Genomic DNA, 26,704 nt, shown 5'->3' with positions numbered 1-26,704 from the left:
TAGTCAAGGGGAATAAAAAAAAATTACAGCTCACACTGCCAGAGGAAAGTGTTATATCTGACTCACAGACATGACTGATCTGATCGTAACAGACTGTGATGAGCCTGAAACACGTGACCTGGGTTGAGGCAATGCTGATGAAGCCATCTAAGTGTGTGTTTACAAAAGTAGTTTGGTTCTCTTGGTTTGGGTTTGCTTAGCATTCAAAAGGTCACAGAATATACAAATACAGAACAAAAAAGCATAAGGATATAGTCATAACTTGATTGTATAAGTGTATAAATGGTCGTATTTTTACCCGCTGATAACTCAAAGTGCTTATAAAGAATAACTGAGTTGCACATATGGAAATCTACTGTAAGAAAACAGCTGTTCTGATGCCTGCACTGAACTATACTGTAATGGCCAAAATAGCTTCCAAGATGAGAAGAGCCTTTTTATGGTCGCATCCTGTGACATCACATCCTGTTTTTAGTTCATTTAGATGTCTTAGGTCCATGCTACGTTCATATTTCAGTTGAACCGCAAGCCTGCCAAGTGTAATGATCATGCCCTAAAACACAACCAAACCCTAGACAAAAACATCTTTCTTTGTCTCATTTATTGAAGGGGAATTTTTGCTGAAAAACAATGCATGTATTATATAACCGTAAAACCAAAAAATGCATCTTGTTCTTGCTTTTAAAGGGCCTAGCCTGCCCTGTACAGTCATTATGTGTTAATGCAGTAATGAACACCACTTGACACTGCTGAGTGGTGCCAACACATGGCCTATGTTTTCCTCTCAGCTGAGTGAAACTACAACAAATCCCCAAACGAAGTGTGATCAAGCGCACTGCCTTTGAACCGTACTTATGCAACAGCCTGCCAGCTTCATGAAATATCAAACTCCAACCAGGAGCAAACCAGTCCAACCCTATTAGGACTTTTTTAATGGAAGGAATGTTTGGTTATCAGGCAAAACTGACCCGCTTATTCTAAAGAGCCTATTATTAGGTGAACTTTAAATATAAGTCTCGCTTTTTAAAAACAAGTCTCACTTTCATACTTGCAAATATGCAGAACATGCTACCAAACAGAAAAAAGCAATTTGATATCAAACAGATATCAGACACTGCATAAACATTTTTCTTTGGCGTTATTGTCATACATTTTTTTGTTGTGGGTAATTGCAACACTGTGAAAAAACTGAGTTGGTCACCAAAATGTTGTAGGTTCGAAACCCTGCAAAGAGCAATTCAAGGACATGTTTGGCCAAGTAATCACTCACTGCTTACAGAAATATTTCTTTGTTTGGATGATGTACCAGTGAAATAAATATTAAAAATATAATTAGAACTAACTAAAACCCCATGGAAAATAACTATAATAATATCATAACTCATTTAACCACACACCACCACTTTTAAGAATGCATTAAGAGTGTAAATACAATACATTGTCATTTTTCATATCTTCATAAAAAATCATTAAAGTTAAACGGTTAAGACATTAAACAGTTTCACTGTTAGAGTAATTTAAGCGAACACTGGCCTTTCAGGTCACACCGCTTGCTTGCATGCATGCATACTTACTTTCACCCTCCTCTGCCTATGAAAGATGTTTCAGTTGTTTCCCCAAAGAAACATTAGTAGCTTTCGACTTTGCAGGCAGTGTCAGGCGTTTATTTCACAAAATTAAGAACGCGATAATAAAATGGCATCATACCAAATTCATACACACAGCTTCCAAATGTAACTTATCTCCAGTTCGCCCCCTCCCTTAACACTAAACAGCATACAAACAGTACAGATTACTGTATGGTCATTTCTCTGGTTGTGAAACCAAAAAAGAGCCTCGAGACTGACTGCTCCGAATGTTTGACAAATCAGATGTACTCACATCTCAGTGGGCGCTGTCAATCCATATTGCAATCGGAGGAGTTGTGATGCATGCGAATATCTGTTGCCAAATTCCAGCCCGGTGCCTCTTGCTCTTCTTTGAGCTGCTGCATAGTGTGGCCCCGCCTTGATGCGTGACGCCACCCTTCTCGGCACCGCCTTTCCCACGCGCTCTCACCGCAAACTACACGTGCAGGTACAAACACAAAATGTTTAAATGCGACACACTGAAAAAAGATTGAAACAATGTAATAGTTTAATATACTGGTTTGCTTGCAATCAATGTAATTGTGAATGTGACAGAGGTATAATACTTTTAATTGTGTTATTTGTTTATCTGCGTATGAAGCTAAACGATAACATTCTTCACCGAAAATGTGCGAGGCATTTATTTGAGTTGGACGGTAATTTAATTCATGGGTGTATTTGAGCTAGGAAAAAATAACCTTCTGGTATGTCTACATACGATTATAAATACATGTACCTTATACCAGTACGATTTGATCCTTGGTGTTTTGTAATGCAATCAAAAATCTATTTCTAACAAAATATGTGAGATCATGGTACCAAGGCCTATATTGCCATCTTGTGGATTGTTGTAAAACAAATTTTTCATTCCATTTTATTTCACTTTCTGTTTGGTGTGTTTGTTTTGCGTTGTATGGCATTGTGTGATCATATTCTTCATTATAAAATAAATTTTTTAAAATCAAAATCTCTTTTTTATGACAATAATAAGACAATATGAGTGAAACAAATAAGAGAGACTAGGGCTAGTTGTCACACTTTTTTACCAAAGTAAATATTTCTGAAATGAAGTTTATTTTTGACCATTATAGTTTAGAATAATACAATTTACAGATTCATTAGTGGTAATATACAAGGTAAATAGCCAAAAAAGAAACCATATGACATTTAGCAAAAATGTAAAGCGTGAAACTATGGAAAAAACAAAAATGTTAAGGTAACCAAAATAGATATGTTGTTTTGGCCACCAAATTATTTATACTAAATCTGACTACAAATATATACATGACATATGAATTGTTAAATCTATAAAGAAATCTAATAAAGCTGATGCATTTTGGACATCAGACAACCAAAAAAGTTGATTAATGATCTCACTTTAGATAACAGATGCATCTATAATAAAGGTTTGTTCACGCCATATTGTTACTGTCATTACGTGATACGAACTTGTAAAAATAGACCTCGTAATTATAATTTGTGAGAGCTACAACTTGTACCATGACCACCTCATATTTATTAGGTGCTGTGTTTAGGCATTGATAGTGTGATAGTTCCAAGTTCAAGGGTGTGAAGTGAACATATCCAAGTGAAAATGTCACGGGTTGTCAACTCAGAATTATATCTGTCCAGAAAATATTTTCTTTCTTTGGCAAAGATCAGCACTGAAAAAACATTTGTCACTCAGAAATTTCTAGTCTTTCTTTTTTTTAAAGTAATAAGTACAATGACAGCAAGTAACACACTGAATTAAACATAAAAGTATGAAGACTGAGAAAGTATTTTCCTCTAAAGTGCACTCAAAAAATCAGTTTTATCAATATTTACAGTGAAAGTCTCTGCTCTGAGATGACAGGAGAAAAAGTGCTACAAGTGCACTTATGAGTTTTTTTCAGAATTTAAAACATTACACCAATATTAGTTCATGTTTCAGTATAGCTATTTCACAAGAACATTAATGCATTTAAAACATTGGTGTCTTGAGATGTGTCGATCTATTTCACAGTAAAATCAACTTTTCACTGTCGCACAGCTATTTTTATTACAGTTTTTCTCAGTCGCTTTGGTACATTTCTCGAATCATCCTTGACATTTGCAAAACTGTAAGTGCATTTCTCGAAACAACTCGTACAAATAGCAAAACATAATGGATTACCTGCAAAAGCCAGTCTCCTGCTCAAAATCCTTAGTTCATCTCTCAAAAATAAATATCTGTGTCAATGAACATGTCAGTGCCATCAGAATGACAAGTCCTTGTGTCATAGTTTATGGATAAGACAGTCAAATCACTTAGTCATGTTGTCAATATAACAGTGTACTCTGGAGGGAAGTTCTGATGTAAACTATGGCAACATTTTAGATGACAGTTACTGTATTGAACAGTATGCCATATGCTTACAGTATATATCCATATATCCATTTCAAAAGTACACATTTACACATTACCGTGTGCGGGATATTGATTGAAAGAGACTGGATAGAATTCCCAGTTACACTTTTACTAGTGGTCTGACCCCTCCCCAAAAATAATAAAAAAAAACTTTACAATGTCATTGTGATTAAGAAATTGAAAAAGAAATATGGGCACAAAGATGAAAATAATTCAATTTTCAGAATTTGTAACTCTTTTGGCTATACAGTATAATCTTTCCAACTGAAGATTCATGAGATGGACCTTTGAGCTATTTTAGAGAAATGGTTTATCATCTACATTCTCTTCATTAGTAAATATTCACTTGCACAATTCATGCAAAATTTACAAAAATTCTAATAATAATGTGTAAAAATAAAAATAAAAAGTGTGCTTGGCAGTTTGACAACTAGATTAACCATTTTGCACTTAATAACATATACGATAAGCTAAAGACTAGATGTTTTGAGGGGTAAGACTATTGCACAGGAAACTATGTAATACATTTTGAGCAACATGACATTAGCAACTGATAATGTAGGAAACCGCAGATAAATGTGCGTAATCAATTGCATGAATGTCCAAAATGAATCGCAACTTGTTCAGAAGAATGAGAAACTGGTTTTATGATGTGTATAAATGACTAGATGATGTGGAGGTTATACAAGTAGTTTTGAGAATTTCATTTCTGATTTGAGAAATGGGCTGAGTGACTGAGAAAAACTGTAAAGAAGGTAACTAAATACTGACTCTAGCTGCGCATTATGCTACCATTACCTAACCAGTATAGATTCGTTATAGAAAATCTAATTTGCTCCGATTGCACAGTGCAACTTGATATCAGTAATGCTACAATCATTGATTGGTTACATCCAGTCTGTCTCTTGAGTCACATAGAAAGATTATTTTTATTAGATGTTATTTTATTTTGTTGAACTGGATCAGACTTCTATGTTTAAACAACTCCCTACAGCTATACTCTAAAAATAATGGTGTCTGGTCCTTTTTATGTCATTGGTCATTGCACAGTGGTCACACTACATTTAGCTTGAAGGACAATAAATAATGTAAACTGGTTAAGAAACCAGCTGTACAATTTTTTGTTTACTCAAACCAACTTGTAATGTGAGCTTTTAAAATTGATCGAGAGAAAATTGTTGTTCAGCAGCTATGCGTCTGGTTACAGTTCCTGGCTGGATTTATTTGAGCTCTAAGCTCAGTATTCCTCCTGGGATCTCTTGGGTCTGATTACTGGCTTCTGGCATCTGAATATTGTGGAGATGATGCTCTTTTCAAACTATATAGAGTCACCAAGGTAGGATTGGACATTTTTGCTATGTTTTAAAAATGTTTATCCATGTGTTTGATTAGACTTAAAACATGCATTAATTGCTTTATGAGAGAATTCACCAATAGATATATCTGACATTTCAGACAAATAATTAATTAATCTATCTGAGACCAAAATCATAATCCAGCATTGTATAATACAATAACATGTTTGACTTCTCTGAATAAAATAACAGTCTACAGTGTAGACTCTACACTCTTAAAAATAAAGGTTCTAAGAAAATGTTTTAGCAGCGATGCTATGGAAGAAACATGTTGGGTTCCCCAAATAACTTTTTTTTGTAAAAAGCTCTTAAATATTTTTTTCTTTGACTAAAGTACATTCCGAAGGGAGGTGCACAAAGACGTAGGTAATCCAAATAACATTTAATAGTAATCCAATATGATAAAGATTCATACAAAAGACAGGCAGCATACATGACTAATAACCAGCAGCTAACTGAACTGAAAGGGGATATAATATATTTGGAATAATATCAATAGAGAAGAAACATTTATTCTTATTGTTTCATTGGGATAACTCTTAAGCACAACCAGGCAGTAGTAATCAGGCTGAAAACACTCTTCTGTTCTTCCACGAGGGTCTTTTTTGGAGATGTTCCTACCATTGGGGTTCAGATGGAGAGCAGTACAACATACAGGCTTTTTTGATCAGTAGGTCAATTCAGTCTTTTGTACTTGGCATGCATCTTGCAACTTAGTAGCACTATTGTTGATATTGCTTTAATTTGAGAAAAAACAAAAACAACAACAACAACAACAACAACAACAAAAAAACAGACTGTTATATTCTTAAATATTTCTTTTAATTATTTTCTGAATCCCACTATACTCAGTTTTGTTTTCTCAGTATATATTTTCCCTTATACAGTATATACAGTAGAGTGCATTCAGAAAAGTATACCCCAACCCCACCCTTCATACCCCTTCATGACAAATCAACATCCAGATTTGTGATACTTGGCAGATTGATTAAAAAGTACCGAAATGCCAGTATACACTTTTTTACTACTATTGCATTGTCTGTTACAGACCAGTTGATAATGATTATTTATAAGTTTTTTTTAACCCAAACGACTCACGTTATTTTCAGAGTATGTCACAGCAGCATCCAGCTGTTCTTTTAATAAGTGAAACTGTGAGCCAATCATAGCAGATGACGTTTACTTGTAAGTCTTAAATGCACCCGCATATAAAAACAGTACCATGGATGGTGGTAAAGCACTACTTTAGAATGTGATCGTTTAAGACACTGCTGTTTGCATAAAAGTAGTGTCAAGGGGTAAAGAATCACACGACAAGGATTGATTAATAAATGCCCTGGAGATTGAATTTATTTACAAGAGGGAGGGTGAAAGAGAATGATCCAGGTGGATGATCCGGTGTCATGAGTGCTCTTCCTTCATCCCAGTGCATTGGGTCCGTGCTAGAGCTGAAGATCTTTGCCCGGGTTCGGTCGGGTTCGGGCTTAATTTCTATCATCTTACGCGGGCTCGGGCCGGGCTCGGGCTTGCGCTCCGGTTTGCGAGGTAAACGAGCGGTCATGTGATGTGTTTCGATTAGCGCGAGAAAGATGCGAAAATGAATGCTGAGCAGGTGTAACGGAGGCTTGCCTCTGGTGATTAGCAAACTGTGAGCGAGGTGTGGAAAAGTTTTGACCATGTTTATAATGAGAATAATGAGTGAATAATGACGCACCATCAGTGAGCGCAGGAACGCGGTGAAGACATCTACAGTGGATTCAATCATTTTCCTCCACAAAAACATGTAGACCTAGCCTTATCTCTGTGAGTAAAGGTTTTTCAAATGATAACTAAATATTCATTGAGTCTTAAATGCATAATGTTGACAGAGTATTTACGCTAATGTTGGCATTATTCTTTGATTAAATAAAGCAAATCCGGCGGAGCCTTTATCTTAATTTCGTTATTGCCAAATACCCTTCTTAATTTAAAATTTATCTTAATTAAATTTTTGTTAAATGACTCGTGCGTTGGTCTATTTATAGGTTAAATGAGCCGTCTAGAATGCTGAGATGTTACGATGTCACAGAGGACTTATTTTATTTCTTTATTCCAACTTCCGAGTGGTCTAGTCTACGTTAGTTATGAGTAAATTATGTTAAAACAAGAATAAATTGCTCATTGTTGGCAAAAGGCAAAAGAGCTGTGTGTGTGCGCACATTTGAATAATGTCGGGCTGTAAACGAGTTCGGGCTTTAAAAAAGCTGTCAGTCAAAATGTACTTGTCGGGCTCGGGTCCTGTCGGGCCTAACTTTTAAGGCCCGATTACAGCTCTAGTCCGTGCTGCGCTCCTGTGGGGCTGGTTGGTCACACGCTGCTGTCTGTGGGATAAATGAGTGGGAAAATTAATTCTCAGTCTCATGGAGAAGTTTCTCTCTGGTGGCAGGGCTTGTGTAGCTTATGTATCCGCCACCTGATGATGTGCAGCTGTCACGATCAGCCTGTAATGAGGATGGGCAGGTGTTCCTCGCTTGTTTCCAGGGTGACGCTGATGAAGCTACGGTACGCTAGTCACAGTAGTTAGCTACTGGAAATGCTACATTATTTTAAAAGTAGCTGAGCTACTGTCAAGCTACTGACAAATGTAGTTACTTTCAGGGGGCAGGGTTTCATATTTATTGTGGCATCTCTGGGTGCCATTGGTTAGCGGACCTCCACTTGCTTTTAGCATTCCATTGACTCCCATTCATTTTGGCATCACTTTGACAGCGAATAACTTTACATCTTGGGTGTTTAAAGACTCCATTTGTCTATTAATTATTTCTAAAGAAACACAAAAATGTATAAAAGGCCCCATTACCATGCACCTTACGTTATGGCCCCGTAGAAGCAATTTTTGTAAAAAATAGGCTAACGATTGCATCATAACTCTCTGTTGCACAGTAGAGAAATTACCGTATGGACAGGAGGAGTCCAATTTTTTAATGTCTATGAGGCAATCGGGGGGACGTGGAGGCATAAAGTCAAGGGAGAAGCCCATAGAGAGTCCATAAAAGCAACGGGACAAAATTGTTCAACAACGTCTGCAAGATTCGGTGGGTGATTCAGATTTCTCTTGGCACAGCGATTAGAAGACTTACAATTGTCATACAGGTTGCTCACCTGACCTCGATGTCATCAAGTTCAGTTTGAGTTTGCACAGTACGCTCAACCCCCAGGAAGTGTGTGCTTCTTATTTACTTCACTTGTCTCCATTGAATCCAATGAGGTCGCTGTCTCCATTTCTTTTACTGTCTATGGTTACTTTAGTAGTTTTGCTAACCAAAGCAAAGGGGCGGGTTCCAGCATTTTGGTGGGTCCAGAGGAAAAAAAGGACAGAAGAAGCAGAGACAGATGTTAGTTGGGGATGACTGAACAGCTGTTAACCGTAACAGTGATATTAACGAGCTACTGAATGGTGCTGTTGAGCAAATGTGAAGACTGGAGTTAGAACAACTTGCATGATTTTTGTCGGGATTCGGAGTGAGTCGTGGGGAAAGGAAAAGAGGCTGCTTGGAGATTGTGAGTGTGCTACGTCATCAGGCTGGATTGTTTACCGGGAAAACTCTCTTCATCAGCACATTCCGGGGGAAATCATACCCTGCCATCTAATGACATAGCGGGATTTGACTCAAGCAGGATGTTTCCTTCTGAAATCTAAAGGATTATCGGGTATTCGTTTATTTGCCTGTTATAGAAGTGGGAAACAGTAGCATACGTTGAGAAATGGAAGATTTACAGAAAGAAATGGATTTACTGAACAGAAAATCGCGTAAACAAGGTTAAGCTTTGCTACTGGCCAGAGAAGGTCAATGTGAGGCCTTGGCATTAGCAAAAGCTGACACCGAAAAACAGAGTGTAACTCCAGCCATTTATATCCCTCGGGAAAGAAAACGTTCTGATTTCAGTGGAATGTCTGTGGAACAAGACATGGAGGAATGGATTGATCAAGTGAGATCCATCTTCCGATTGTCCCGCATACCTGAGGATGGTCAAGTTGAACTTTTTAAACATCACCTTAAAGGTGAAGCTAAGTTGACTGTAAAGTTGATGCTGGGTGAAACTGAAAACGATCCAGAAAAGATATTTGAGGTGCTCATTGACACTTATGGTGACAGAACACCAGTTGGGACTCTTTCTGAGGGAATTTTACAAAAAAACACTTAGATACAAGGAGAGACGGCTAGGAGCATATTTGCTTATGCTCTTCAGAAAAAGTTGGAGAAGGTCTTAAAAAGGCCGTGATCGTGTACCCCTACCAGAAGTTGTTCTGAAGGATTTTTGTTCTGGGTTTGTTTGATGCCGGTCTTCGCCAGGAAATTAAAAGGACAGTTAAGGAACAGAGGGGTATGTCTTTCAAGGATGTTATAGAAGCTGCGATCACCTGTTAATGTGTCAGCCGCAGCTTTAAGTAGTGGCAAGTCCAGAGCCACTGTGAGTGCTACTACTGCTGTGACAGAATCACCTTCACTTAGCCTAGAAATCCTGCATGGGGCTATTCAGAAACTCGCGGCCTGTCAAGAAGAGCTGTTTAAAGAGGTTTGCCTTGTTAAAAATATGAGGGTAGAGCCAAGGGAAAGTTACAAATGCAGCTCCCGGGCCCCGCTGAAGGATAGTGATGGTAGATACATTTGCTATTCCTGTAACCAGCCTGGACACACGAGTCGTTATTGTCATCAAAATCGTGAAAAACAACCAGGGCTGCCAGTGGACAGGACTACTACTGTGTCCAGTCAGCATGGTGATAGTACGGGTGTAGATTTGTCAGCTTCAATTTGTGTTCAGTCTGCCTCATCCGAGGTCCAAGGCTACCATGTTAGTAGTCAGGCATCTAGTAATTGTCTGGTTATTGAGGTAAAAATAGCTGGGGTTATAACCCCGTTTTTTGGACACAGGCTCGGAGGTTACAACCATTACAGAGTCTTATTTTAAAAAACATTTTGTGGGATCAGAGCTATCAAGTGCCAGATGGGTGCGCCTCACGGCGCCGAATGGATTGGAGATCCCAGTAGTTGGGTGTCTGGAGACTGATGTGGAGTGCATGGAACAGACCTTATGTAACAAGTGTGTGTTTGTATTAAAGGATCCTGAACAGTCAGAAGAGGTGGAGGTTCCTGGCATTGTTGGCATGAATATATTGGGGGAACTTAAGGGACTGATTGGGACACACCAAGAGGTGACCAAGCTAGACCGCCACAGGGGGTTGAGAGGGGGTTGAGAGAGAATGCCTGTGTCAAGAGAGTACTGGCAACAATTGAGAAGGAAACAAACTACATTGCCCCATCAGGTAGAATAGGTTACGTCAAGGTAGCAGGCAGAAAGAAAGTTACCATTCCGCCATACACTGAGGTAATTGTACAAGGGCATTGCTACAACAGGTGTAAGTCTGGCAAGTTGGGTTCTTGTGGCTAATGTCTTGACCCAGGCAAGAGAAGTAAAGGTGCCAGTTTGGATATTAAATAGCACTAGCAAGCTAGTGAGGCTGCCACCTAGAGCTAGGCTTACTGAGGTTTATAAACCGGCAAAGATCTACCTGAAAGACCCAATTATTTTCAGAATCAGAATCAGAAAGTGCTTTATTGCCAAGTATGCTTGTGCATACAAGAAATTTATTTTAGTGACATAAGCTTCCAGTACACAGAGACAACAACACACAGACAAGACAAAAAAAAAAAAAAAAAAAACGCTTTTTGAAGGGCACCAAGATGTGCTCTGTGTATGGGTTAAAAGTGAGGATGGGTGTATGGGTCATACTCTGAGGTAATTGTACAAGGGCATTGCCGAACCCCGGTAAAGAGCCAATGACAAGTCTTAGTGGAGGGTACAACAGGTGTAAGTCTGACCAGTGGGGTTCTTGTGGCTAATGTCTTGACCCAGGCAAAAGAAGTAAAGGTGCCAGTTTGGATATTAAATATTACTAGCAAGCTAGTAAGGCTGCCACCTAGAGCTATTCTTGCTGAGGTTCATAAACCGGCAAAGATCTACCTGAAAGACCCAATTATTTTCAGAATCAGAAAGTGCTTTATTGCCAAGTATGATTGCGCATACAAAGAATTTATTTTAGTGACATAAGCTTCCAGTACACAGAGACAACACCACACAGGCAAAAAAAAAAAAAAAAAAAAAAACGCTTTTTGAGGAGCAAAAAGATGTGCTCTGTGTATGGGTTAAAAGTGAGGAGGTTACTTGTCATGGTCAATTATTGGACCCATTGCCAATCTCAATAGAGGTTAATATGGAACCTTTGCAAGCTGAACAGATGTGTTTTCTAAGTCTGACAGTGACTATGGTCACACCACTGCAGTTACACACTGCATCCCTACAGGGGATGCTCAGCCCATCAAGCAACGTCACATACGCATCCCACCACAAGTCTTTCAAGGGGCCAAACGACATGTATAAGAGCTTGTGTCTCAGGGCATCCTAAAGGAAAGTTGCAGTCCATGGGCTTCCCCCGCTGCAATTGTTGTTAAGAAGGATGGGGGAATTTGGTTTTGCTCTGATTACAGGAGACTAAATCAATTAACCTGTAGAGATGCGTACCCACTTCCTCGAGTGGAGGAGTCAATTGATACTCTAGGAAATGCCCGTATTTTTCAACCCTTGATCTGACATCTGGCTACTTCCAGGTTGCCATGGACAGTCAAGACCAAATAAAGACAGCGGTGACTACACCTTTCAGGTTTTTCGAGTGGACTCGCATGCCCTTTGGGTTATGCAATGCCCCGGCAACATTTCAATGCCTAATGGGTGTAGTCCTTGGAGATTTGACATTTGACACTCTTTTAGTATATTTGGATCACATTATAGTCTTCTCAAAAGACTTTGAGGCATGCATCTTGCAACTTAGTAGCACTATTGTTGATATTGCTTTAATTTGAGAAAAAACAAAAACAACAACAACAACAACAACAACAACAAAAAAACAGACTGTTATATTCTTAAATATTTCTTTTAATTATTTTCTGAATCCCACTATACTCAGTTTTGTTTTCTCAGTATATATTTTCCCTTATACAGTATATACAGTAGAGTGCATTCAGAAAAGTATACCCCAACCCCACCCTTCATACCCCTTCATGACAAATCAACATCCAGATTTGTGATACTTGGCAGATTGATTAAAAAGTACCGAAATGCCAGTATACACTTTTTTACTACTATTGCATTGTCTGTTACAGACCAGTTGATAATGATTATTTATAAGTTTTTTTTAACCCAAACGACTCACGTTATTTTCAGAGTATGTCACAGCAGCATCCAGCTGTTCTTTTAATAAGTGAAACTGTGAGCCAATCATAGCAGATGACGTTTACTTGTAAGTCTTAAATGCACCCGCATATAAAAACAGTACCATGGATGGTGGTAAAGCACTACTTTAGAATGTGATCGTTTAAGACACTGCTGTTTGCATAAAAGTAGTGTCAAGGGGTAAAGAATCACACGACAAGGATTGATTAATAAATGCCCTGGAGATTGAATTTATTTACAAGAGGGAGGGTGAAAGAGAATGATCCAGGTGGATGATCCGGTGTCATGAGTGCTCTTCCTTCATCCCAGTGCATTGGGTCCGTGCTAGAGCTGAAGATCTTTGCCCGGGTTCGGTCGGGTTCGGGCTTAATTTCTATCATCTTACGCGGGCTCGGGCCGGGCTCGGGCTTGCGCTCCGGTTTGCGAGGTAAACGAGCGGTCATGTGATGTGTTTCGATTAGCGCGAGAAAGATGCGAAAATGAATGCTGAGCAGGTGTAACGGAGGCTTGCCTCTGGTGATTAGCAAACTGTGAGCGAGGTGTGGAAAAGTTTTGACCATGTTTATAATGAGAATAATGAGTGAATAATGACGCACCATCAGTGAGCGCAGGAACGCGGTGAAGACATCTACAGTGGATTCAATCATTTTCCTCCACAAAAACATGTAGACCTAGCCTTATCTCTGTGAGTAAAGGTTTTTCAAATGATAACTAAATATTCATTGAGTCTTAAATGCATAATGTTGACAGAGTATTTACGCTAATGTTGGCATTATTCTTTGATTAAATAAAGCAAATCCGGCGGAGCCTTTATCTTAATTTCGTTATTGCCAAATACCCTTCTTAATTTAAAATTTATCTTAATTAAATTTTTGTTAAATGACTCGTGCGTTGGTCTATTTATAGGTTAAATGAGCCGTCTAGAATGCTGAGATGTTACGATGTCACAGAGGACTTATTTTATTTCTTTATTCCAACTTCCGAGTGGTCTAGTCTACGTTAGTTATGAGTAAATTATGTTAAAACAAGAATAAATTGCTCATTGTTGGCAAAAGGCAAAAGAGCTGTGTGTGTGCGCACATTTGAATAATGTCGGGCTGTAAACGAGTTCGGGCTTTAAAAAAGCTGTCAGTCAAAATGTACTTGTCGGGCTCGGGTCCTGTCGGGCCTAACTTTTAAGGCCCGATTACAGCTCTAGTCCGTGCTGCGCTCCTGTGGGGCTGGTTGGTCACACGCTGCTGTCTGTGGGATAAATGAGTGGGAAAATTAATTCTCAGTCTCATGGAGAAGTTTCTCTCTGGTGGCAGGGCTTGTGTAGCTTATGTATCCGCCACCTGATGATGTGCAGCTGTCACGATCAGCCTGTAATGAGGATGGGCAGGTGTTCCTCGCTTGTTTCCAGGGTGACGCTGATGAAGCTACGGTACGCTAGTCACAGTAGTTAGCTACTGGAAATGCTACATTATTTTAAAAGTAGCTGAGCTACTGTCAAGCTACTGACAAATGTAGTTACTTTCAGGGGGCAGGGTTTCATATTTATTGTGGCATCTCTGGGTGCCATTGGTTAGCGGACCTCCACTTGCTTTTAGCATTCCATTGACTCCCATTCATTTTGGCATCACTTTGACAGCGAATAACTTTACATCTTGGGTGTTTAAAGACTCCATTTGTCTATTAATTATTTCTAAAGAAACACAAAAATGTATAAAAGGCCCCATTACCATGCACCTTACGTTATGGCCCCGTAGAAGCAATTTTTGTAAAAAATAGGCTAACGATTGCATCATAACTCTCTGTTGCACAGTAGAGAAATTACCGTATGGACAGGAGGAGTCCAATTTTTTAATGTCTATGAGGCAATCGGGGGGACGTGGAGGCATAAAGTCAAGGGAGAAGCCCATAGAGAGTCCATAAAAGCAACGGGACAAAATTGTTCAACAACGTCTGCAAGATTCGGTGGGTGATTCAGATTTCTCTTGGCACAGCGATTAGAAGACTTACAATTGTCATACAGGTTGCTCACCTGACCTCGATGTCATCAAGTTCAGTTTGAGTTTGCACAGTACGCTCAACCCCCAGGAAGTGTGTGCTTCTTATTTACTTCACTTGTCTCCATTGAATCCAATGAGGTCGCTGTCTCCATTTCTTTTACTGTCTATGGTTACTTTAGTAGTTTTGCTAACCAAAGCAAAGGGGCGGGTTCCAGCATTTTGGTGGGTCCAGAGGAAAAAAAGGACAGAAGAAGCAGAGACAGATGTTAGTTGGGGATGACTGAACAGCTGTTAACCGTAACAGTGATATTAACGAGCTACTGAATGGTGCTGTTGAGCAAATGTGAAGACTGGAGTTAGAACAACTTGCATGATTTTTGTCGGGATTCGGAGTGAGTCGTGGGGAAAGGAAAAGAGGCTGCTTGGAGATTGTGAGTGTGCTACGTCATCAGGCTGGATTGTTTACCGGGAAAACTCTCTTCATCAGCACATTCCGGGGGAAATCATACCCTGCCATCTAATGACATAGCGGGATTTGACTCAAGCAGGATGTTTCCTTCTGAAATCTAAAGGATTATCGGGTATTCGTTTATTTGCCTGTTATAGAAGTGGGAAACAGTAGCATACGTTGAGAAATGGAAGATTTACAGAAAGAAATGGATTTACTGAACAGAAAATCGCGTAAACAAGGTTAAGCTTTGCTACTGGCCAGAGAAGGTCAATGTGAGGCCTTGGCATTAGCAAAAGCTGACACCGAAAAACAGAGTGTAACTCCAGCCATTTATATCCCTCGGGAAAGAAAACGTTCTGATTTCAGTGGAATGTCTGTGGAACAAGACATGGAGGAATGGATTGATCAAGTGAGATCCATCTTCCGATTGTCCCGCATACCTGAGGATGGTCAAGTTGAACTTTTTAAACATCACCTTAAAGGTGAAGCTAAGTTGACTGTAAAGTTGATGCTGGGTGAAACTGAAAACGATCCAGAAAAGATATTTGAGGTGCTCATTGACACTTATGGTGACAGAACACCAGTTGGGACTCTTTCTGAGGGAATTTTACAAAAAAACACTTAGATACAAGGAGAGACGGCTAGGAGCATATTTGCTTATGCTCTTCAGAAAAAGTTGGAGAAGGTCTTAAAAAGGCCGTGATCGTGTACCCCTACCAGAAGTTGTTCTGAAGGATTTTTGTTCTGGGTTTGTTTGATGCCGGTCTTCGCCAGGAAATTAAAAGGACAGTTAAGGAACAGAGGGGTATGTCTTTCAAGGATGTTATAGAAGCTGCGATCACCTGTTAATGTGTCAGCCGCAGCTTTAAGTAGTGGCAAGTCCAGAGCCACTGTGAGTGCTACTACTGCTGTGACAGAATCACCTTCACTTAGCCTAGAAATCCTGCATGGGGCTATTCAGAAACTCGCGGCCTGTCAAGAAGAGCTGTTTAAAGAGGTTTGCCTTGTTAAAAATATGAGGGTAGAGCCAAGGGAAAGTTACAAATGCAGCTCCCGGGCCCCGCTGAAGGATAGTGATGGTAGATACATTTGCTATTCCTGTAACCAGCCTGGACACACGAGTCGTTATTGTCATCAAAATCGTGAAAAACAACCAGGGCTGCCAGTGGACAGGACTACTACTGTGTCCAGTCAGCATGGTGATAGTACGGGTGTAGATTTGTCAGCTTCAATTTGTGTTCAGTCTGCCTCATCCGAGGTCCAAGGCTACCATGTTAGTAGTCAGGCATCTAGTAATTGTCTGGTTATTGAGGTAAAAATAGCTGGGGTTATAACCCCGTTTTTTGGACACAGGCTCGGAGGTTACAACCATTACAGAGTCTTATTTTAAAAAACATTTTGTGGGATCAGAGCTATCAAGTGCCAGATGGGTGCGCCTCACGGCGCCGAATGGATTGGAGATCCCAGTAGTTGGGTGTCTGGAGACTGATGTGGAGTGCATGGAACAGACCTTATGTAACAAGTGTGTGTTTGTATTAAAGGATCCTGAACAGTCAGAAGAGGTGGAGGTTCCTGGCATTGTTGGCATGAATATATTGGGGGAACTTAAGGGACTGATTGGGACACACCAAGAGGTGACCAAGCTAGACCGCCACAGGGGGTTGAGAGGGGGTTGAGAGAGAATGCCTGTGTCAAGAGAGTACTGGCAACAATTGAGAAGGAAACAAACTACATTGCCCCATCAGGTAGAATAGGTTACGTCAAGGTAGCAGGCAGAAAGAAAGTTACCATTCCGCCATACACTGAGGTAATTGTACAAGGGCATTGCTACAACAGGTGTAAGTCTGGCAAGTTGGGTTCTTGTGGCTAATGTCTTGACCCAGGCAAGAGAAGTAAAGGTGCCAGTTTGGATATTAAATAGCACTAGCAAGCTAGTGAGGCTGCCACCTAGAGCTAGGCTTACTGAGGTTTATAAACCGGCAAAGATCTACCTGAAAGACCCAATTATTTTCAGAATCAGAATCAGAAAGTGCTTTATTGCCAAGTATGCTTGTGCATACAAGAAATTTATTTTAGTGACATAAGCTTCCAGTACACAGAGACAACAACACACAGACAAGACAAAAAAAAAAAAAAAAAAACGCTTTTTGAAGGGCACCAAGATGTGCTCTGTGTATGGGTTAAAAGTGAGGATGGGTGTATGGGTCATACTCTGAGGTAATTGTACAAGGGCATTGCCGAACCCCGGTAAAGAGCCAATGACAAGTCTTAGTGGAGGGTACAACAGGTGTAAGTCTGACCAGTGGGGTTCTTGTGGCTAATGTCTTGACCCAGGCAAAAGAAGTAAAGGTGCCAGTTTGGATATTAAATATTACTAGCAAGCTAGTAAGGCTGCCACCTAGAGCTATTCTTGCTGAGGTTCATAAACCGGCAAAGATCTACCTGAAAGACCCAATTATTTTCAGAATCAGAAAGTGCTTTATTGCCAAGTATGATTGCGCATACAAAGAATTTATTTTAGTGACATAAGCTTCCAGTACACAGAGACAACACCACACAGGCAAAAAAAAAAAAAAAAAAAAAACGCTTTTTGAGGAGCAAAAAGATGTGCTCTGTGTATGGGTTAAAAGTGAGGAGGTTACTTGTCATGGTCAATTATTGGACCCATTGCCAATCTCAATAGAGGTTAATATGGAACCTTTGCAAGCTGAACAGATGTGTTTTCTAAGTCTGACAGTGACTATGGTCACACCACTGCAGTTACACACTGCATCCCTACAGGGGATGCTCAGCCCATCAAGCAACGTCACATACGCATCCCACCACAAGTCTTTCAAGGGGCCAAACGACATGTATAAGAGCTTGTGTCTCAGGGCATCCTAAAGGAAAGTTGCAGTCCATGGGCTTCCCCCGCTGCAATTGTTGTTAAGAAGGATGGGGGAATTTGGTTTTGCTCTGATTACAGGAGACTAAATCAATTAACCTGTAGAGATGCGTACCCACTTCCTCGAGTGGAGGAGTCAATTGATACTCTAGGAAATGCCCGTATTTTTCAACCCTTGATCTGACATCTGGCTACTTCCAGGTTGCCATGGACAGTCAAGACCAAATAAAGACAGCGGTGACTACACCTTTCAGGTTTTTCGAGTGGACTCGCATGCCCTTTGGGTTATGCAATGCCCCGGCAACATTTCAATGCCTAATGGGTGTAGTCCTTGGAGATTTGACATTTGACACTCTTTTAGTATATTTGGATCACATTATAGTCTTCTCAAAAGACTTTGATGAGCACATTGAGAAACTGGATCTAGTCTTCACTCGTTTGAGGAGTAAAGAATTTGAAATTGAAGCCCAGTAAATGCTTCCTTTTCAAGGAAAGAGTCAAGTTCTTGGGTCATGTTATATCTAATGAAGGCATTCAGGTAGACCAGGAAAAAGTACAGATGTTGGAGACATGGCCTGTCCCAAAGTGCCCTAGAGATGTACGGCAGGTATTGGGGTTCATGAGCTGTTATAGCCCAATTTGCTCAAATTGCAAGGCCCTTGCATGAGTTGATAGGTAAATCCCACAAAGCTCTAGAGTCATCCAGAGCTCTGTCCTTTGAATGGTCTTTGAAAGCAGTGCCAGGAGGCTTTCGACACCTTACGGAAAGCTTTACTGTCTCCTCCAGTCTTGGTATTTCCAGACTTTAGCATTCCCTTTACCTTGACAACCGACGGTAGTCTTCGAGGGCTCGGAGCCATCTTGACTCAGAAACGAGATTGTGTAAAACATTTCATAGCATATGCAAGCCGTGGGCTCAGAGGCTCTGAAAATAATGAGCGGAACTATAGTGCTTTTAAATTGGAGCTCTTAGCACTTAAATGGGCAATCACAGAGAAATTCTGTGAATACTTGCGGTTTAGCAAGTTTACAGTTGTCACTGATCACAATCCCCTGAGATACCTCAGCTCTGCGAATCTCGGGGCAGTAGAGCAGCGCTGGGTTGCTCAGTTGGCTGAGTTTCATTTTGATATCCTGTATAAACCGGGCAGAATGGTAAATGGTAAATGGACTGCATTTATATAGTGCTGTCAACAGACCACATGGCCATCCATAGCGCTTTACAAGTTGCTTCACATTCACCCATTCACACACTCATTCATACACCGACTGCGGTGTCAGCCATTCAAGGTGCCATCCAGCTCATCGGGAGCAGAAAAAAGGTCAATGCAGATGTTTTGTCCAGGATTCCAGATAAGAGAGAGCCTGAACAAACATAGACTTTTTGTTGATAAATGAAGAGCAAGTTAGAATTAGTCTTGGGTCCCAGTCAAAGAGTAACAAGAAGTGTGATGAAGTAATGGTCAGTCAGTACGTGATGTTGGGGGGAGGTTGCTGGTAATGACTGGGAAGAGGTGCAAAAATATCAGAAAAAGGACATTACTGTTGGGGTAGTACACACAGCTATCCAAATGGGTGTAAGGCCGAACTGAACCCAATTGGGGGCTATGAATTCCACGGCCAAAAAGTTAGCCTGTCAGTGTGATCGCCTTACGATATACCAAGGGGTACTCTTTAGAAAGATTAGAGACCCCTGGGATAGTGAGGAGGTATGGCAGCTAGTGGTGCCAGAGTCATTGTGCAGACAAGATTATGAAGCCAAGCATGATCATAGGGAGCACTTTAATGGCAAAAGTACCATTAATTCAATGCAGAAATGCTACCATTGTCCAGGGATGGCCAAGGATGTTCAGGGATGGATAAAGCAATGTAAACAGGGATGGCTAGGGATGTCTTTCCAACACAGAGGGCCCCCATGACATGCACTGACGATGCAGCTCCACGGGAAGAAGTAGCTATGGGCTACACTGTGCTGGAAAAATCATGTGATGGGTTTGAAAATGTCCTTGTATTGACAGATATGTTTACAAGATTTACCATCACTGTTCCAATAAGGAACAAGAAAGCTCACTCAAAAGCACAGGTGTTGTTGAACCATTGGATCAAGTACTATGGCTGTCCTGCCAGGTTGCATTCTGACCAAGGTTGTTGATTTGAGGCTAATGTCATTAAAGAGCTATGTGAGCTCTATGGCATGACTAAAAGTCATACTAGCCCATATCATCCACAGGGCAATGGACAGTGCGAGCAATTTAATCGCACTATGCACGAGATGTTATGAGCGTTGCCTGTGGAGAAGAAACGCAAATGGAAAGATAATCTTTCAGAATTGGTTATGGTGTACAATAATCAGACTCATTCTTCCATGGTTTATTCTGCATTTTACCTTAAGTTCGGAAGTGATGCACGTCTACCTTATGATATTCTGGCTGGAGAGAACCCTAGCGAAGACTTGGCAGACAACCTGGATGATTAGGTGCGAGCGCATCATGAACGATTGAGTACAGCTAAAGATATGCTCAAGCTGTGTCGGTACAATCAGCTAGACTCAGAAAGAGAATCTATGATAGAACTGCTTCAGGTGCATTGATTCGACCTGGAGATAGGGTCTTGCTACGCAGTCATTGTCAAGTTATCTAGAGATTCTCAGCCTCAATGTCTGCCCCAACTTGAACAAGGCTCCAGTTAACTTCATAGGATGCATGGAATAACTCAAAACATCTGATTCGGATTCTTCATTGAAGCACTTTATTAAAATCTTTTAACAGCAACTTGGTCTTCTTCTGCTTATTTTCAGAGTTCAATTCAGATGCTTAGCTTAATAACCTATACAGAGAATATATAGATATGAGTCACTACACACAGTAATACAGTCATTTAAAGAGGTTTTAACTTATTTAAATTACAACCAATGTTACTAGAATACGCACAAATCAGAAATACAGTGCAAACTGGTTTAACAACACTAAATCAAATGCATTTACTGCACATGTCCAGATAGCATGTTAAATGCTAAACCTGCTAGCATTAATAAACAACTTGCAAGACATTCACAATTGATCTCTTTAACAGTCAATAAAAGAGTCTTTATCCTACCAGTAGCTTCTATAAAGTTGATGAACACATTGTGGCTTTTCACCGCCGTCTCAGCATTTGGTTTACTCCAAACATGCTTTAGCAATCTTTCTCCAGTATCAGTAGCACCACCAACTTGGGTAGGAGAAGCACATTAACCTTGCCTACAGAGATCCCTCTGCTCACTACTAATCACCAAAGCACACCTGGTTCTATTTAACATGTGAAGTTTTGATGGCCAATCAGCTTCCGGAACTCCTCCAGGTTATACTGCGGGTTCACAACCAATAGATCTACTGCTTTTAATCAAGGTTAATTTAATCAGATGGACTCTTCCTTACTTAATGAGGAATACATCTCACTCAATTCCTAAATGAACTTAACAGTCATAGGCATCGCGGTCGGAACAAAATTCAGGACAAGTGGGAGGATCGCCCATATTTTGTGATTAAAAGAAATAGTGCAGGGGGGTATTCCAAAAAGCAGGTTATGTGACATACCTGGGTATGTATAAGGGTAAGTTCGTGGATAACCTCAACGTTCGGTTCCAAAAACAGAGGTAACTTTCTGGGTATGTATGTAACCATAGCAACTGACTCTCTGAAGATAACCTGCTCGAGAGCAGGTTATGTTTCAGTGTAACTTCGTTTCAGAAGGTTGGTGAGCATGGCGTGCCCTTTTGACGAGGATCCTGTGGACGTTGAAGCACAAATTATACGAGGTTTTTTTCATCGGGAGAGGGTTATAAGACCGCGTATTGATGTGTTTGCTTACCCTAATGAATATTTAAAAGAGCTTTATCGTTTTTCAAAAGATTCATTAGTTTATTTAACACGTCTTTTAAAACCGCATATCGCAAATGTGACAAACCGCGGCTCTGCGCTTAGCACAGAAAACATTCTGTGCATAGCACTTAGGTTTTTTGCGTCTGGCCATTTTTTGTACAGTGTGGGCGATTCAGAGCATGTGGGAAAGGCAACTGTGTGTAGAGCCGTTCGTACAGTGTGTCTGGCACTTAAACAGTTGTTACCCACGTTTGTACAGTTCCCTGGCCATAAACCTCTGCTTGTTATTAAAGACGAATTCCACAGAGTGGCAGGTTTGTCCTTTGTAGTAAAATATATGACGCATATTTAATATTTAGTCATATTATTAATATCTATACATGTATTCCTTATGCACACACTTCATACTTCCAAAACTTTCTGTTTCAGGGTTTCCAAATGTAATTGGGTGCATTGATGGCACTCACATTCCTATTAAAGCTCCATCAATAAATGAGGGAGACTATGTTAATAGGAAATCTATTCATAGTATCAATGTGCAGGTAACAACTTAATTTTTTCCCCTTCTTAAAATCATCAAAGTCATTACTTTTTCCACTAACTATAGGTAATATGTGAGGCAACCCAAATCATCACCAATGTCGAGGCAAAATGGCCAGGATCTGTGCATGATGCCAGAATTTTCCACGAGTCATCATTATGCCAGACATTTCAGCAGGGTATGATTTGCTTTATACAATTTTTGTTTTTTCGTTTTTACTATATTTGTGTTGTACACTTCAATCATTACAGGACAGTACAATGGTTACTTGCTGGGGGACAGAGGATACCCTTGTCTGCCCTATTTAATGACACCCTACCCTGAACCTGAGCCTGGACCACAGACACGGTTTAACCTGGCTCACAGCCGAACACGGGCCAAGGTGGAGATGACTATAGGGATCCTCAAATCTCGGTTTCAGTGTCTGCGTGGGCTCCGGGTTAGTCCAGAGAGGGCATGCGACATTATTGTGGCTTGTGTTGTGCTTCACAATATTGCCACTATAAGAGGAGAGAGCCACCCTCCTTGTATTGAGGAAGATGGCCCAGAGGAACACCGACAGATTTTAGAGGCCAACAGAGACGGAAGACTTTTGAGAGACAGGATTTGTCAAAATTACTTTTATTAGTTTTTTTTGCACTGGTCTGCCAGGCAGTTTATTTCTTCATTTCCTGAAAAACAATAAAAGTAAAATTCATTAAAATGTTTTTTTTTTTATATTGCTTTACACATACATACATACAGATAGATAGATAGCTAGATAGATAGTGTCACGGGAGGAGCACAAGACAGACACAGTGGGCGTGGCGTCAGGCCTCGGAGAGGCTTTTATTAACAGAAATCATAAAACAAACAGGGAATAAAAGTGGCAAAAGGGGAAAAGTGTCCAAAATAACAGGGAATCTGGTGTCCTCGTCGTGCTGCGGGGTTCGTGTGGGTCAGGCAGTGTTCATGGAGGAAGGGTCCAGGTAAGGGGCGGAGTCCGGCGGCCGCACGCGCTCCCCTCCTTGGTCCGGGGCGCGAGGGGCGGCGGCTTCCTCTAGCGGCCGCATCTCTCTCGTCAGCCGCAGCGCTGGTAGGGGATGGACGGCCCGGCATCCTGGCCCGTCGGCCGTGTAAACGGGTGCGGTTCTCCTCCGGATCGCGGGTCCGGCTGCTCACGTCTCTTGTGGCGCGGGAGTCCCTCAACGCACCCTTCCTGGACCCACGAGGACACCAGTGTGCATGCACGGGGAAGAGACCGGTCTCCTGAGGAGAGGCGCGTTGGGCTTTTAAACAGCGGCGGTAATGAGGCTCCACTTCCTTCAGGTGTGCCCCATCACACGCCGCCAGCCCTGACTCGTCCAGCGCCCCTCCTCTCACACACCCACTCCAGTCGGGAGCCTGGTGAAGGGCGGCGATTTAGGACGGGGTGCCGGTGACAATCAGGGAGGAGGCAGCTGACTCGTCACATTCCCCCTCCCAAGCGACATCCCCGTCCCCAGGGCGCCACCCACACGGGAGTGCTACCATCCTCAACCAGGCTCCAAACGGTCGGAGTGGGCGGGGCTTCCTCTCCGGGCGGTCCTCCCTCTCGCAGCGCACCAGAACAGGGACAGAGAAACCGGGTTTTAGTGACAGCCTCAACCAACCACAGGGTAAAATGACAATGGAAAAGTCACTTACCCCTTGTGTGGCTGGGAGGCTGTCCCCAGTTTTCCTCCGTCCCAGTCTGGGTTCTCACGAACGTTTGCAAGCGAGAGGGAGTGACGTCACCAGACGTTTCCCCACTGCGCTGTCTAGGCTCCGCCTGCCCGCATTCTCCACCAGTGTCACGGGAGGAGCACAAGACAGACACAGTGGGCGTGGCGTCAGGCCTCGGAGAGGCTTTTATTAACAGAAATCATAAAACAAACAGGGAATAAAAGTGGCAAAAGGGGAAAAGTGTCCAAAATAACAGGGAATCTGGTGTCCTCGTCGTGCTGCGGGGTTCGTGTGGGTCAGGCAGTGTTCATGGAGGAAGGGTCCAGGTAAGGGGCGGAGTCCGGCGGCCGCACGCGCTCCCCTCCTTGGTCCGGGGCGCGAGGGGCGGCGGCTTCCTCTAGCGGCCGCATCTCTCTCGTCAGCCGCAGCGCTGGTAGGGGATGGACGGCCCGGCATCCTGGCCCGTCGGCCGTGTAAACGGGTGCGGTTCTCCTCCGGATCGCGGGTCCGGCTGCTCACGTCTCTTGTGGCGCGGGAGTCCCTCAACGCACCCTTCCTGGACCCACGAGGACACCAGTGTGCATGCACGGGGAAGAGACCGGTCTCCTGAGGAGAGGCGCGTTGGGCTTTTAAACAGCGGCGGTAATGAGGCTCCACTTCCTTCAGGTGTGCCCCATCACACGCCGCCAGCCCTGACTCGTCCAGCGCCCCTCCTCTCACACACCCACTCCAGTCGGGAGCCTGGTGAAGGGCGGCGATTTAGGACGGGGTGCCGGTGACAATCAGGGAGGAGGCAGCTGACTCGTCACAATAGATAGATAGATAGATAGAGACAGACAGACCACTTTTAACATGCAACAGATTAATATTCAGACAAGTTCTCACCTTAAGGCGATTCTCAAGTAATTCTATTTCAAGTGCTGCTTTTTTAATGAGGAGCCTTTTCTCTTCCATTTGAAGCTGTATAAGGTCCATCTCCATGTCACTTTTTCTTATTTGTTTTTGAAGATGGACCTTATACAGCTCCTTTGCTGGCAACTAAGGTGGAAAAATGTAATAAATGAGATTGTTTGGTCAGACAATAAAATTAAAATATGGACACATGGACACAAATTCTTACCCTGCTTAGATTGTGTGCTGAGGCTGAAGGACCCTCATCTGTGGGCAAATCCCTAGGTATGTACTATGAAAGGACAATGACAGTTTGTTACTCTAATGCAAAAAGGGGCCATACATCATAATGGTATGCATCATACCTCAGTGGATCTACCAGCATTGTCCACTTCTGTCACAGCAGATGTGGTCTCTTCATCGTCATCATCATCTTCACCCTACAAGACAAATATTCAAGTATACATTATTTGGCAAAAAAAAAAAAAACCTAAAAGTACCTGACAACAAATCACTTACAACTGTGACAGACTGTGTTCTTTCTGGAGAGTCCAATAATACAATCCGTCCATCAGTATCTATAAGAACACACAACCCGTTAAATTCTCAATATTATCAAAGAAAATAATACATCATATGCAGTTAAATAAAATAAGCCTACATAAATTAATCTTGTTCAAAAAGCCTTTAAGTGACAGAGATAGTAATTTATCAGGATAAAAAATGAAAACAAATCATAGAGGTAAACTTACATTTCACCCTTTTTTCACCATCACTTGTGGTGCATAGTATGTGTGATGAACTGCCCCCTGGAATGCCAGCAACCACTGGTCGCCCTTTATTAAGGGACAGAGCCAGGTCCTCAGATGGGGTGAGGGGAGGTGGTGGTGGCCCCCCGCCAGTTAGACGGGCTTCAGTCTTTTTTCTGTTAGCTGCATGACAGAATGAATATACTAAATCCTGTTATAATAATAGTTCAGTAATTGTGTAATCAAATATTACCTTTTTGCAGAATGTTTTTGTGTTTCATTTTGACTTGGCTTAAAGTTCTTGTGGCTCCAGAAGGATTACACCTTATTAAATAAGAAATATACATTATTATTTCAAGCTAAAGAAATAAAATGGCAGGAAAAGTAAATGCTTTCATAGTGATTTAACATATTCAAAAGTATGTATAAGTCATACTTCATTATTTTGCATTTCAATAAAACGGGAGCCAATAACAAATTTGTAATTTAATACACTCACGCATTTACTCTGTCCGTTATTTTTTGCCAAGCCAACTCTCTTGCTTTAGCCGATGCAGCTGTATTGCTTCTTTTTAATATTATTGGCTTAAACTCCTCATAAGCATGCATTAAAACTTCCAACTCCGCCTCTGTGAAATACGCGGCTCTCTTTTTTTCGCTTTGAGTTTCCATGGTGACTCGTGAAATCGGCGATCCATTGAAAATGTCTTTATACATGCACCGTGCACGCGCATTAACTCTGGGTAACCAGTCAGAGGTTGATTAAGCTAACTCTTCTCAGGTGTTTTGGAACCGACATACTCATGGTATGCCTGTTTGGGGTAAATCAACCCAGAGGTTATAGTTTATCAAATGGTAAGTTAACCAAGCTTTCTGGAATACCCCCCCGGTGGCCCTGTGTATACATTTAGGTCTGAACGTTGTGGGGATACCAATGTTGAACACAGAAACCAAACGAAACCCTCTACCTATGAAACCATGGTGAGACACCCTAATCGTAAAAGTGTCAGGCT

The 26,704-nt window shown here is 41.5% G+C and overlaps 1 protein-coding gene and 2 long non-coding RNA genes across 15 annotated transcripts in view; 1 reads left to right on the top strand and 2 right to left on the bottom strand.

Moving 5' to 3' along the window:
* LOC113050763 (type I inositol 3,4-bisphosphate 4-phosphatase-like) overlaps nt 1-2,024 on the bottom strand; it is a 44,255-nt gene extending 42,231 nt beyond the window's left edge. For all 11 annotated transcript variants that reach the window (XM_026214046.1, XM_026214051.1, XM_026214049.1 and 8 more), the window contains exon 1: nt 1,882-2,024. The gene's annotated coding sequence lies outside the window, so the exon portion shown is untranslated. The remainder of the gene's footprint in view (nt 1-1,881) is intronic.
* A 9-nt stretch (nt 2,025-2,033) lies between these two features.
* Nucleotides 2,034-26,704, top strand: part of LOC113050767 (uncharacterized) — a 41,459-nt gene continuing 16,788 nt past the window's right edge. The window contains exons 1-2 of the long non-coding RNA XR_003276817.1: nt 2,034-2,076; nt 5,225-5,353. This is a non-coding gene — a long non-coding RNA (uncharacterized LOC113050767). The remainder of the gene's footprint in view (nt 2,077-5,224; nt 5,354-26,704) is intronic.
* LOC113050766 (uncharacterized) lies at nt 22,913-26,572 on the bottom strand. 3 transcript variants are annotated; one of them, XR_003276815.1, is made up of 6 exons: nt 26,191-26,572; nt 25,945-26,015; nt 25,308-25,874; nt 25,172-25,234; nt 24,937-25,089; nt 22,913-23,039 (listed from the first exon to the last, which is right to left on the bottom strand). It is a non-coding gene; the product is annotated as an uncharacterized LOC113050766 (long non-coding RNA). The 3 variants fall into 3 exon arrangements; XR_003276816.1 differs by lacking the exon at nt 26,191-26,572 and having other exon boundaries at nt 25,308-25,520; nt 25,695-25,874; nt 25,945-26,093; XR_003276814.1 differs by lacking the exon at nt 26,191-26,572 and having other exon boundaries at nt 25,945-26,093.

Source organism: Carassius auratus, chromosome 31 (genome assembly GCF_003368295.1).
Source record: "Carassius auratus strain Wakin chromosome 31, ASM336829v1, whole genome shotgun sequence".
NCBI lineage: Eukaryota > Metazoa > Chordata > Actinopteri > Cypriniformes > Cyprinidae > Carassius > Carassius auratus.
The sequence above is the reverse complement of the archived record's forward strand: the minus strand, read 5'-3'. Positions and strand labels throughout refer to the sequence as shown.